Source organism: Amblyomma maculatum, chromosome 4 (genome assembly GCF_055883805.1).
Source record: "Amblyomma maculatum isolate TAMU_Amacu chromosome 4, ASM5588380v1, whole genome shotgun sequence".
Classification (NCBI taxonomy): Eukaryota; Metazoa; Arthropoda; class Arachnida; order Ixodida; family Ixodidae; genus Amblyomma; species Amblyomma maculatum.
The window spans coordinates 83,011,764-83,026,372 of NC_139347.1; the positions used below are offsets into that span (position 1 = coordinate 83,011,764).

The following is a 14,609-nucleotide window of genomic DNA, read 5'->3' on the forward strand; positions in this document are numbered from 1 at the left end:
TTTAGTTGAACGAGAACCTGACAAGAATGTCTTCTAAGCTTCCCTGCGCCATTTTCTGAAGTCCATCCTTAATCGTATCGTATTCGTTAATCGTAGAACTCGTGCCGTTATCGGAGACAATGGTTCGCGGAACGTCAAATCTGCTGAACATGGTGCGCAGCTAGCTGATCGTTCAAGACGTTGTAGCATGTCTGACTGGCAAGACTTCAATCCACTTCGTGTGTGAATCCATTGCCCCCACTATGATCATCTTTCCTGCTTTGGTTTCGGTAAAATAGACATGAATCCGCTACCATTCTTCCTGCGTTCGCGGCAGCTGGCTGGAGGCGCCGCATTCGGCATTGACATGTTTTGAACGCAGTTTGGGCATAAGGCTGATAACTCAATATCGCGGTCTAGTCGAGGCTGCCAAAATTCTGACCTTGCTGCTGAATTCATTCCTGACGAGCTTTGGTAGGTCTCGTGCAACATCTTCAAAAGTCAGTCGCAAGCTCTTTCAGATATGACTACGCGATGCCCCCAATGAACGAGATCGTGAGCTACAGACAGCTCTAACCTACGCTCAAAACGGCCGTACTGTAACCTGCAGCTGTTTCACGCTTTTGGACCCGCCACATAGAATATAATGCTTGACCGCATCGAGTGTGGGGTCGGAGGCCGATAGCTTCTGCAATTCATGTGTTATTACCACACCATCGTCGAAGTTTTCGAGTGCAAGGACGTATTCCGTTGGCTCAGATACTTCATCCGTCTCCGTAGACTGCAGTGGCAGTCTGCTTAGGGCTTCGGAGTTGAGGAGGCGTAGTGGAGGCGGAGTTGAGGCACATAGTGCGCATAGCTTCTAACGGTAGCCTACAAAGTACGACAACGCCCAGTGTTGCACGCCCGCTACAGCCGGGGTTGCGTCGGACGCTCAGGCCGTAACAGACGGAGAAGGGACTGATGGTCCGTCACAAGGATAAGATGGTTACGGAACTTTGTGAGGCCGAACACCAGAGCAAGGGCCTCTCTCTCCTTCTAGGAACAGTTATTTTCAGCCACTGTCAGGTTACGGGACTATAGAAACCTATGGGCTTGTACATGCCATCGATTGTGTACAAAAACGTTTCGTGTACACCATGCGAGGAATCATCGCATTCGAGCTTCGACCCCGTCGACGGATCGAAGTGTACGAGGAGCTTGCTTTGATCTTTCCTTAGCTATGTAGAAGGTAGCTTGCGGCTGATGTACCCACTGCCATTTTAAATTGTCCCTTCTCCAAGAGTGGCGTTATTTGCGTTATGAGCGTTGCGTTATGAGCGGTATTTCTATGGAGCTTTGATAGCGTGAAATTAAAATTAGAAACTGGCCCTCTTTGTCGTTCCTTATGCCGAAATGGGCGGGGAGAAGCAGAAGGCGGTTGCGACAGGCATGACGCAAAAAGATCTGTGATATAACCTGGATGTCGCACTCGCTAAGCGGCACTCCTTACAATGGAAGTTATCGGACACCGGAATACCCACCTCCCACGCTGTTCGTTGTTGCAGCTTCCGCTCGTGCATTACATGCCGCTATCTTTTCCGCCGCTAGGAGCAGCCAGCTGTGGCAACGCCAGTAAAGGATGTCAGTTATACTGTCACCGTAGGAAGTGAGACTTTCGTGAAGCCTCGCTCAGCAGCGACAGACGTCGGCCAGGAACTCCTGGTTAGAAGAGAACCGAGCCGCACGCAGCATCTGCTTTTAGGTGGAGGCGAAAAGCTAGGCGTCAGTGTGTTGTGCGATATCAGTGCGCGTTAGAGGACCCCAAGGAGGTCGAAATTTTCGGAGCCTTCCAATCCGGCGTCTCCCATAGCCTGAGTCGCTTTGGGACGTTAAACCCCATAAATAATAAACAAATCGTACCCTTAAAGGCGGAGCATAAGTTAGGCCCAATTTCATTTTTTTTTTTTCGCTATCTATGCATCACCAAACGCAAGAAAGAAGTGAAGCCGCGCGAGCAAGAAATTAGGCTTAATAACACGCTTCCTTGATGGTAGGTAAGTAGTAATAACTTTATTAAAATGCAGGCAATGCTTCCTCGAAGTTGTGCATGCCATTTGCTCACCGATTTTCGGGAGGTGAATAAGTAAGCGGAGGACAAACCCAATTTTTCTGACCTATACCTCACTTATTCCAACTCTCTCTCTCTCTCTCTCTCTCTCTCTCTATATATATATATATATATATATATATATATATATATATATATATATATATATATATATAATTTTTACGTGACTGCGTTGGTTGCGCATGCAAACTACCGACAGCCAGCGCCTACAAGGATCACATTGCTGCCGTATCATCTGTATTACAAAATAATGTACACTGCTTGCACGTGATATGCCGTCTGACAGCTCCAGAGACGCTTTCAACTATTTTGCCATCCTTTTGCAGTTATCTCACCTTCACGAAGGAGGGAGCTGTTCAATGCGTGCTAGACACGTGGGATCGACGCGCGTTCGAAGTGAAGAAAGGGTGCATAATACGGACCCGTACACATCGCGACCGCGACCGGGAGTTGACACAGCGATGAATGTTGAGCTGTTCCCATACACAGTGCAAGGAGGCATCGTGCACTGTCTAGTTTGTTCGTTTGGCTTTGTGATGCTGGTAGTAATTTAAACCTGCAATTAATTGGAGTGCGCAATCTTTTCACGAGTGGATTAGTGAGAAGCCTGATGTCGCGTGCACAAGGCGAAAAGATGTTTCTACTCGAAGAGGTGACCTGATAACCACTCAAGTGACTTTTTAGGAGATTTAAGAGAATTTTCCTTGATAATAACCATCTCAAGTTAAGTTGCCGACAGCGGTGATCTCATTATGACGGCGAAATGCACACGCCCACGCATCAAGATTTCAGAGTACTTCAAACGACGATACTTGCTTAACGACGTACTCATACCCGCTCCGTCTACTGCATCATGTAAAATTCATTTATTACACGGTGAAACTAATAAGCATCCCTGTTTAAATATTCACAGCGATGAAAGAACTCGTTCCGTCCGTGACAACTTTAGATGGTGTGCACATGTACATTTGGTAAAAGTGCAAAGTCTTTGCCAAAAGTAGCCAGGCTCCGTGTTCTGCTTCTAGGTCGGCTAGCTGATAATTCGTACCACTTCTGAAGCTGTAAACCTGAGCAAAATAAAGGCGAGCTCCTGTCCTTACTTCTGAACAAGTTGTGTTCCTCTGGATATCAATTTTGGCTTTAGAATACAAGCGAGAAGCAAAACATGCAGCCTGGTTACTTTTGGCAAAGACGGTACATGTTTGTGTGCTTGCTCCAGCACTATTATCTTTGTTTTCGCAGGTAAGCTATCCACATAGGTTCGGTAACCACACAATAAAAGCGTGGGTCTTGTGCAAGGCAGATGGCATGCGTGCTTGCATGGCTGGCACAGCCGAAGTGCGCTTACACGTTAGAGCTTGCCTCTTTGCCTGAAAGTTGTTTTCGTAGCATATAATTCACGATATATGCAGAAGCTGTCCGGTTATGAAGTGCGCTTCGCACACAGCTACACTGTGATTTCCAGGTTCGAAATTGGCGCTTAAAGCGTGCATGTCGCAACTTACCCTTATACTGAGCGTCTTGTTAAAGTACTGACCTACAACGACGGTCCTCGAAATGCCAGACAAGCTCGTATTTGTCAGCTTCTTCGTTCGCTCGGAGCTCTCGCCACGGTTGGAGCAGCCGGAAACGGTGCACATAACCATTCTGCAGCAGCGGCTGCATGCGAAAACGACACGAGCTGGTGCCGATGGAAGCTACAGTTGTCTGCATGGCCGACTGCTATCACAAAGCCCCGGATGTAACCGTCGGTGTGAACCGTGTATACGTACGGATAGCACCGAACCGTAGAATGATGTTGTAAACTATATTTGCAGAAACTTTGGAAGCTTCTCATAAAATGAGATTATGTGCCCTATCGGAAATTTCAGTTCATAGTTTAAGGTAACCATTAGGCTTATTATGCCCTAAATGATATCATAATACGTTCAAATCATATGTATGAAACAATGCAAGTGTATATATACCAAAGCACTCTTTTCCCGCTGTTTGTACATTACTTATTTCTTCAAATATCACTATACTTTGCAGCGAATCTCTCATATATGAATCTTCTCCATAGATTACATGCATAGCTTAAATACTTCATCGAGGAATTTTTCTTGTGGCCCTTCTTATCGCTGTCACATGTGGAACAAGCTTCGTAAGTAATTAGGCGTTATGCTGTAGTGTCCGGTCGAGGCTGAGTGCGCGAGTTACTTACATTAGCTTTATTAAAGCGTCTATTGCATTACCGTCATTGCGCCTGCTTCCATCGAAATAGTTCATTATATGCCATGTACTCCCGAAGTCGGTGGGTCTGGCTTTTTGCAGGAGTACCTTAGCATCTTGACGAAAGTGGCATTTTGTGAATGTTTAACTAAATATAGAGGAATCTTCTAACATCATTTATCTCTAACGCGTCAGAAACGCTAGGAAACAAAAGGCATTAATTAACTCTAGGCAAGGCTTGCATGTAACGAGAAAGCAAGGTAACCTATGGCCTGGAATGGTAACGAACTGGACATCACGAGAAGGCAGATGTAGCAGGGGGTGGCAGAAAGTCAGGTGTGTGGATAAGATTAGGAAGTTTGCGGGGTAAGGTGGTTGCAGCTGGCACAGAAGCGAGTTGATTGCAGAGATATAGGAGAGGGTTTCTGCCTGAAGTGGGCACAGTTAGACTTATGATCATGATTAACGTTAGTCCAAAGAAAAAAGAAAAGTAAAATTGACGACGCTACGAAGAACGAATATAATTCCACTTGAGCTAGGCTCCAGCTTCTTTCGTCGCTACAAGACTGCGACGTTATTTCCTAATCCATAGCTCGCCTCGTGCTCTGGGCTCTGTATATACGCGGTTTATACATGCGCCTATTTATAATTCTGCTCGGCAGCTAAAACCGCTAAGCTATAAGTCTCGCCAGCACACGTGCAGCCCGCACCAGCTTTCTCCCATCTCTTTACGCAGGTATTTCCATTTAGTCGGTAACCAGGCCCAGCGTGACTACAGTCACGAAAGGTGTGTCGGCAACCTAACGTCGGTAAATAACAGCGACCCTCCGTGGCGCCCCGTTCTGCTCCATACAGCGCTTGTGCTCGTAAACCTTTCCTCGGCTGTTGGCCCTTGTTTTGCAGGGCTCGGCCAGAGAAAGGTTTAAAGGTTTGTTTATGAGAGCGCGGCTGCAAGCTGCTAAGTTAAACAAGAGGTTTTGTACGCGTCTGTTACCGTCGAAAACATCCAGCGGGAACTTAAGATGCAAATAAGCGAGGCTTGACGCAAGTGTTACTGGGACCAGAGTAATATTGCTTCTCTTGCGATGGGATGCCGCTAATTAGGTCTTTCGGGTATGTTTTTTTTTTTTTCGCGTGTGTGTAGGCTCTGCATGTCTAAAGCAAGTATTCCCTTTATGTTTTCCGCGTTTGGTATCTATTCCGGTTTTTGTTACAGTATAAGTTGCACCAAAGCAGGGCAGTTACTTTTTACTTATTTTTTATCAGAAGCAGGAGCGCTTTCTGAGTCTTGTAAAATGAGATGTATCAGCTGAAAAATTGATTGTATGTCTTTCAGTTACGGAGATCTATTTCACTCTAACCGAAGTTTGCACAAAATGCAAATTCTCTTAACTTGAGCTGTGAGGAGCGAATATTCAATGCCTTCAATTCGAGCGGACTATTTCTAAAATATTTTCCTGATGGGAGAGTTCAGCGTTTGTCAGGTCATTGATAACACAAGTAAAGAATGCAGGCGAAGTCAGCAGTATGATATAGGATGCGTGGCTGAACATATATCTGAGCGACTCGGGCTAAGAGTAGCATGCATATCTAGGGGAGGGTTATGGAATAATTTATTATTATATATGCCGTCTTGGGTTATTTACCGTTCACTGAAATCACACAGGAAAAAGGCACCTTGCGCACTGAAATACGATCGTTGGTGCCGGGTTCGAACCCTAGTACTCCGACTTGGTAACCGAGCGCCTAACCAATGAGTCACGATTCGATGTAGTCAAGTCCCGTGCGTATTGTCTTGGAGGCTATCTCACCTTTGCTGCCTTTCTTCTTCCTGTCTTTTTTTTTTTTTTTTTTTGAAAAAGTTCGCTGAAGCCTGAATTATCACAAACGCGAAGGAAATTTGCGTGCCGCTAAAACTATGTTACATAGCACTCTGACGTCCTAACCAGAACCGCAAATTATTGGCTTCGCCTCCAACTTTTTGCCAACTATGAAGGCAACGAACACTTTGCCAAGTAAAACTTGTGCTTTGTGCAAGCATCACATGATAAGCAGAACAAATGTGGGCCGATACCAAGGTGTGCACGGTAATCAACCCCATTTTACCACATTTTCATTATAGCCTTCCTCCTGCCGTTTTGATTTGTATTTTCTGCGTTCGGTGCTGAGAAATTCGACCCGACGCAGTAGTGCAGTGGTTTGGGCGCTCGAATTCTTCGTCCAAGGATGCGGTATCGAATCCCGGCGGCGGCGGCCGCTTTTCGATGACGGCGAAAAGCCAGGCGCCCCTATGCTGTACGATTCCAGTGCACGTTCAAGAACCCCATATGGTCGAAATTTCCGGAGCCCTCCACTGCGGCGCCTTAGTCGCTTTGACACTTTAAACCCCATAAAACAGACCAAATCCTTTCATTCCTTATTTAGGTGTGTGCGCACTCGGGTGCGTTTAGAATACACCCTTTAGTTTGATATGGGTGTCTGTGTGTGCGCGTGTGTTGATCGACAGCCTTCGGCTAGATGGCTCCTTGATTAGCCACGGCCAATGCACGAAGCTGTTCTTCCATGCACATCGCTCTACACGTGCGCGGATGCACTCATGTCGACGCACGGGACAAGGTGAAACGTTTCCACTGATTATCCAGTCAACGGGACGGCGCAGAACGCATACGAAATGCGATTATTGGGAAGTTGTTGACATTCAGCTAGCCCTGCTCGGCACACGCGTCAGCAACACGCTTCGGCGGAGCACATGTTTTTATCAACATCGTCATCCGCCCACGGGGGACCTCGCTTTAGTTGAGAGGGGGGGGGGGGGGGGGGGGGGGGCGTCCTCGCTCCAGCTCTTCCCTTCACTGCCTCCTCTGTCGTTCCCATTGCCGTTTCCGCCCCCGTAGCGCGTCGTGGTCGTCGCTGATTGCGTCACTTGTGTTCTGCCGCCTTCCCCCCTTTCCCGGACGCAAGGCCCGAGCGGCGGAGAAGGTTCAACCTGCGGTGCGCGTGGGCTCTTGACGGGACTGGAACCTCGCGCGCTGACCGCCCGCGCGATTACTGCCGCGATACTGCGCGGTGTCCGCCGAAGAGAAGCCACGAGCTCCGCTGCCATCGACTTCGACAAGGACTCGTCCTGAAATAATATTGCACCCGTTCACTGCTTCCCTCAGCATCAAAGGCGAACTTCGACTTCGAAATCTCCTCTTCGGTTTGTGACACCGCGTACTTTTGGTGAAGTGCCCAATTCTGTTCATTGAGGTAAGTGGGCCATTTTCTTGCTGACATGGGGTGATAAGCTGTGTTAATGTGAGCGTTCATTCAAGCAGACAGTACGGACACACACGTGACATCGACGCTGGTGGTGATCGCGCGTTTTGACTTAGCTGTTACAATATTTTGCTGCCTGCTTCGAAGCTGCGGTTGCGACACCTGGTAACAGAGGCCACACACATGCGGACATAAAAATGCAAATTCTTTGATGAATTGTGACTTCAGTGCATGCTGAATAACCGCATGGAGTCTTAATTCTGAGAGCTTCACTATGCGACGGGCTGACACCCTCAATTTACATATTCAGAAAGAATTCATTATCACGCTTCTGATAAATGTTTTATTGCCGTTGGAAGGAACGATTGTTAGTATAGTAAACCTATGTTTATTAGTGTTAAAAGCGGAGGAGTGCATAAAGCGGTTAGCAGCGTACAATGAATACTCTGATTTTGAAAATAACACCCTCCCAAAGAAGCCTAGAGAATCTAGGCAGCGGGTTCACCTAATACCACATTCATCTGAGCACACTGTTTTTCTCAAATATAACAATTGGTCCTTCTAAAATGACAGCCGCATGCAGCTTATAACGCATGTGCGTGATAATGGTGCATCGTCTTTAGGGCTTCCTGTCCCTGTTATCAGTAGAGCATGTAGTCTAACAATGAAACCTGTGTATGTGCAATCATAAAATTTGAATTTCACCAAGGCAAAGTGTGCCGCATAGCACAATCGGCGCAGCCTAGCTGCTGGCAGTGAATTCGCCTCCTATAGATACGCGCGGCTAAAGCTGTTAGATGAGCGGATGCACTCCCTGCCAGCTCCTGCTCGCTGTCTGCAACGCATAGCGGTAACTGATAACTAGCATATAACATTCATATGGACGCGCCTTTCTTGAGCTGTCATTGCAACGTGTCGCAGGTAGTCAACGCAGCAATCTGCCCTACTAGAAGACCCAACAGACTGCGCTGATGGCAGGGAGTGAATCCGTTCATTTAACAGCCTTAGCAGCGCGTATCTCGCGCGCGAACTTCCTTCCAGCGCTAGCTAGGCTGCGCTAATTGTACAGCACGGCACGCTTTGCCGTGTTGACGCTCATAAATGTTATTACTGTACCTCGTCAACCTTGGGCGTTTTTTCTGCTCCCTTATCTTTCGCGCTGGTATACGCACGTTACAAAAGTGACATGCGTTTGTAGCACAAAATTACGCTCATGGAGGAAAAAAAAAATCGTTTATAGGTTTTGTTAGAATGGACTTCAAATTATCACTTCCAAGTAATTGAAAGATTAATCACAGCTTTTCGAGTTAATCCGTTGTGACTCCTTATTGAACAGCATTCGACTAATATAACCGAAGCGACCCGCCGCGATGGCTCAGGGGTTTGGGCGCTCTACTGCTCAATTCACGGATGCGGGATCATATCCTGGCCGCGGCGGTCGCTTTTTGATAGAGGCGAAAAACGAGGAGTCCGTGTATTGTGCGATGCCAGAGCATCCCAAGTACACTAAAAGTTGAAGAACACTAAAATGCCAAGACCCCAAGATGCCAGACCCGAGATGCCAAGACCCCAGAATGCCAAGACCCCAGAATGCCAAGACCCCAGAATGCCAAGACCCCAGAATGCCAAGACCCCAGAATGCCAAGACCCCAGAATGCCAAGACCCCAGGATGCCAAGACCCCAGGATGCCAAGACCCCAGGATGCCAAGACCCCAGGATGCCAAGACCCCAGGATGCCAAGACCCCAGGATGCCAAGATCCCAGGATGCCAAGACCTCAAAATACCAAGAACCCCAAGTGGTCGGAATCTCCGCAGTACGTTACTGCGACGCGCTGCTCATATGCTGAGTTGCTTTAGGACTTTAAATCGTATATACCAAATCAATCTAATGCGCTCGAAGCCTGTTTGCATGCGTCTACGAAAACAAACGAACGGACTGAATGGAGAGCTTTCTTCTCAGGCGTCTTTTTGGACCCAGTTCGACAAGGCGCTCAAAAGCTCATGCATTTTTTGACAAAGGTTTTGTAGGTTTTCTTGGACACCTCTGCAATAATTGGTCACCTGAACGCAACCAAAAGTAGTAACCCTGTTCTAGTGTACAATAATCAGAAAATATTACCTTTCAAAGCTTATCAACAATATGCTATAATACAATTGCACAGTGTTCAGCATCTAATATTGGGCACGTAGAAAACAGATCTCAAAGGATAGATGCCACCGCATCACGCTTTTGAAGGCATTGACTTTTTCGTATACGCTGTCTGGCGCTCTTGTTATCGACATGGTGGCCAAGACCTACTGCTCCGGACCGCAAGGTCACGATGTCTGATCCCAGCCGTAGCGGCCGCTTTTACAAGAGAGCAACATGCAATAAACCTCAGGTTAATTCTCAAATAAGCCCTGGGGTACACGTACGGCATTCCTCAGTAACCCAGCCGCAATATAAGGACGTTCCCTTAATTGCCGTTGTATCAAGCCATATTTTCATCCTCAATATATAAGGACCATACTGAAGGCAATAAATACCATTGCGTGATTATTTATCGAACAGCACACATGGCGTTGTTAGTGTTCGAAAAATTGCTATGATTTTGATCATATAGCTTGAACTGGTAGCCCAATAATTCGGTTGGGTGGATGAGTCCATCTTCTCAATAAACTATATTTACTTCTGGGCTATTATACCCCGCGTAACCCATCCCAGGAAATGACCTCATGTTTTGGCGATAGTTGAGAAATTTTGCCAAGAAAGTCTTTCCTCATGGGGCTTTCAAAATGGTGTACTCCTAACGTTTCCGTGGCGTGAAATCACAAAACGCCCTGGGAACTTCTTTGGGGAGAGTGACTTCTTCGTGATAGGAAACCTTCTTTCGAAAGTTACCGTATTACTGCATAACGACATTTAAAGCTCTCAATGCTGAATGTAAATCTAGGAAGTAAAACACTTCATCAGAGACGTAGACTGTTGTCCAAAAGATGCCTAGGAACAGGAACAATAGTCACACCGTAAACTTGCCCACGCGAGCCAAGCCAACCTGTTTCGAAAAGTAGTGGGCTCAAAATCGAGTTAAAGCTTCAGCTTTTACATTCTGAGCTGCCCGACGATGAAAGTCGGTAGTAATATATCCCATCTCTCACATTTCGCGCTACTTGATGTAATGAAAAGAACATCAAAATAAGAAAGAAGTATCAAAATATAAAGGCAGGAAAAAATTGAAATTAGACTTCATTCGCGCCCTTACAACGTGAAGAACGATAGTACTTCGCCGCTTATAAAACATTGGAAGACACATCCGCTATTGAGTGGTGGTGTAAAACACAGAAGAGTAAAATTAACAAGCCTTTCACTTGACACCGACTGGGCCAATATCGCTGCTGCTTTCAGGAGAGCTAAAAGCAAAGTGACGGGAACAGATTGAACCAATACACGCGAGAACGTTGCGGCAACCTCGACCGAAGCGACGAAAGAAGCTGCTAAACAAGCCAGACATGCGGCTCGAGCACGCCAAAATAATGAACAGGCTTCTTAGCGTACATTTAAGCCGGTTCTCTAGGATTATCACTTCCCCAATCGAGTCTGTTCTTTGTACAGCAATCTACGCCCTTTTCACAGGGATATGTGAGAGTGTATCGTGGCAAAGTATAGAATAGAGAGAACAAACAGCCGATGGATATACAATTACGCCGCAGAGCTTGGAACAGGTGTTCTCAATTCCTGGATGTATGCGCACAGGCAAGTAAATGTATTCAAGGAACTGCACGCATTGAGGGCGTTTGACTGTATAGGGCTGCTCGCTTCCCTCCGTTCAAAAGGGTTAATTCGAGAGTCAGAAAATTCAGCGATTGATGCAGAATTTCCCGCGACACCCTTTCACGAAAGCGAAATAAAGGCGCGATGAGTACGAAACGGAGAAAGCAAGGGGGCCGTGGAACTCTATGCGTTCCTAAGGGAGTGCGTAACCTTCTTCGCTCCCTTTCGAACGAAGAGTAAGGCGGTAATAGGTTATGCATGCGTTTAATGTAACCGACGTTTGTGATGCCCCTGTTTACTCCAGGCGTACTCAATTCAGTTTTTAGATACTGTAACTTGGCACGGACGGCTTAATTTTTTTGTTCGTTTTCTTTAGGGGAGGGGGAGGGAGGCTCTTGTAGTCGCCTCTTGCTTCTTGTAGTCAAGCACAGACAGGTCGAGTCGATATTGTCACTTGGTTGTGACAATGCCGTGACGACAAACGAACAGGCACGTGTAACAACTACTACTGCGCCCGCATTAGAAGTAAACGATAAACCCGCGTATCGCGACAGCGAGCGCGGTCGATATCATTTCGTGCGCTACAATCACAGTGATAAGGCCGCGTGCTAGAGGCTGTCGAAAACAGAAAATCTTTCATAGGTTCGTTGCATTACACTTCCCCTTAAACAAACATCGCACCGATGCTCCAAAATAAGCAGAGAATGGAAAACACAAACATTGCAAAATTTAAACATAAAGGATTCTTTATATGGCTTAACGCATACAGCATGCACGATTTCCGGGCGCGCGTGTCGTCGCTCGGAAGCTGTCACGCCGCCGATCACTCTGTGTGGTCCAAAGTATCGACGTAGCAACTTTCAATTAGTCCACCACGGCGAATCGGGGTGGTGGACGCGTAGCCTGACTTGGTCTTCCGGATTGTACTCTGCGTCACGTCGTCGTAAGTTATAGCGTCGGGCGTCGGTGCTTTGCTTGTCTTAAATGCACAGCCAGGGATGGCGACGGGCTTCCTCTATGCGCTGAAGGTAGGCGGCCACGTCGACATTGTCCCCCTCTGTCACGTGTGGCAGCATCGCGTCGAGAGTATTCGTTGGCTGCCTGCCATGCACAAGTTGGAATCGGGTCGACCTGGTAGTCTTCTGGACGGCGGTGCTGTAGGCAAAGATCACATATACGGCAGGATGTCCCAGTTCTTCTGTTCAGCATCGACGTAGTACATGGTAATCATGTCTGCGATGGCCTTGATCAAACCTTCTGTAAGTCTGTAAGTCTGTTCGTCTGCGGATCTTATGCTGTTGTATGTCGATGGCTTGATATGACTGTAGGTCAAGATGGCTGCGTCAGCTCTCCTGTTAATGTTGTCCCTGTCCGTGATAAGCACTTCAGGCGCGCCGTTTTGCATGAGTTTCGTAACTAACTTTTGAAGACCTTCACTAGGGTCTCGGCAAAGAAAAAGCGTAGTCCCTCCTGCAATGAATGATTCAATTCCTCTGTGAACCGATATTGCTTATGCTGAAAAAATGAAGGGCCTCTTCAGCCACGCCGACTCTATAGCATGACTGAAGCAGAGAAAGTGAAATTTTTGATGCGAGGATTTGAAGAGTCGCTTTTTTCTAGGCCTCGTCAGAGCTCCGCCGAAAACCATGGCCGAATTCGAAATTCAAGAGTCAACAATCGAGATGATCACTGCGTCCAGATGCGGCACTACCGTCGCCAACGGCACATCTGGAAGCTGAGATAGTCTGCGGTACCTCATGTGCGAAGTCGTCCGAGAAAAACTTCGCCGTTTGCTACCATCACCTCAGCAGCCCCAAGTCGCCACGCTTACTGACATGGTCCGCGAAGAAGTACAGTAGGCACTTGGTGCAACACCGACACCGACGACCACTGAAGAAGCACCGACCATAAACTATGCCGCTGCATTACGTCGCCCTGCACTCCGACGGGAACTTCCAAGCCCCCCTCGACACGAACAAGCTGCTCATAAATGCCGCCTCTTGGCCCCGCCCGCTAAGCATATGAACGACCTTCCAGCCCCAGAAAATACGACGCCTGGAGGACATCAAACAACCGGCCGCTGCGCCACTGCCCGTATAGACACATCGGCCTTCGTGGTTCCGCAGTGAACATCCCACAACTTCACCCCGGTGAACGATCACAAAAAAATCGTATACAGCCATACCCGCAGCGGCAACTTCGACGCATTAGGTTGCTCTAAACGTCAACAAAGAATTGAGCGTACCGCCCCGATCAAGCGTCGTTGTATCCGTGGGTGTCAGACACTTCAAAACAACTAAAGGTATCTTGGAATAAAGCACCCATGGAGTTGCTCTTGGATCGTGGTGGGGCATCGCAAGCGGCATCGCTCATTTTCGGCGTGGGCAAACTCACGTCCTAGTCACAAACTTAACCGAGCATCACCGACATCTGAAAAATGGCACGATGATCGCTTTTCTAGACGGCCTAGCAAACACCCGTGACGTATTCGCCCTCCCCGAACAACCCGAAGATTATGCACCTAAGGCATCCAGACCACGTTACTCAGCGCTACCCTGAGCCAAGCAAGATCGGATTCGCATTCTTCTTAAAATCTACAGAGAATACTTTTTGTCCACGTCGAAGGTGTGCCAAACTAGATTGGTCAAGCACCGCATCGTCATCGACGAACACACGCGACCTCTCCGCCAAAGCCCTTATATATCACCGCAGGAACGCCAGGCCATCCGCGATCAAGTTGAAAAAATGTTTCGCGACGACGTGACCAGGCGTTGAAGAGCCCTTGGGTGGGATCAGTCGTTCTGGTGAAGGTAATCCACGCTCTTCTGCGTGGATTACCGTCACTTGAAAAACGAACAAAGATGTTCACCCCCTCCCTCGCATCGACGCCGCATTGAGCCGGCTCTGCAACGCAAAGTATTTTTCATCGAGGGATCTGAAAAGCGGCTACTAGCAAATTAAAGCCGACGAAAGAGACCGCGAGAAGACCGTGTTCATCACACCAGACGGCATTTTCGAGTTCAAGGTAACGTCATTTGGCCTCTGCTACGCTCCAGCAACGTTCCAAAGAGTAATGGATACTGGACTGACAGTCTTGAAGTAGCAGATATGAGCGATACACTTAGACGACGTCGTTGTCTTCTCTTCGAACTTTGAAGACCATTTGAAAAGGCTTTGCTCAATGCTCGACTCAATCAAGTTGACTGGGTTAAAGTTGAAAGCAGAGAAGTGTCACTTCGCTTACGAAGAGCTTGTTCCTGGTCCACATCGTAAGCAAGGACGGAGTTCGTCCAGACCC

At 47.5% G+C, this 14,609-nt stretch overlaps 1 protein-coding gene across 3 annotated transcripts in view; it reads left to right on the forward strand.

Moving 5' to 3' along the window:
• Positions 1 to 7,197: 7,197 nt before the first annotated feature.
• Positions 7,198 to 14,609, forward strand: part of LOC146191532 (beta-1,4-glucuronyltransferase 1-like) — a 31,139-nt gene continuing 23,727 nt past the window's right edge. For 2 of the 3 annotated variants that reach the window (XM_084602051.1, XM_084602049.1), the window contains exon 1: positions 7,198 to 7,549. The gene's annotated coding sequence lies outside the window, so the exon portion shown is untranslated. The remainder of the gene's footprint in view (positions 7,550 to 14,609) is intronic. The other variant, XM_084602052.1, reaches the window with a different exon arrangement.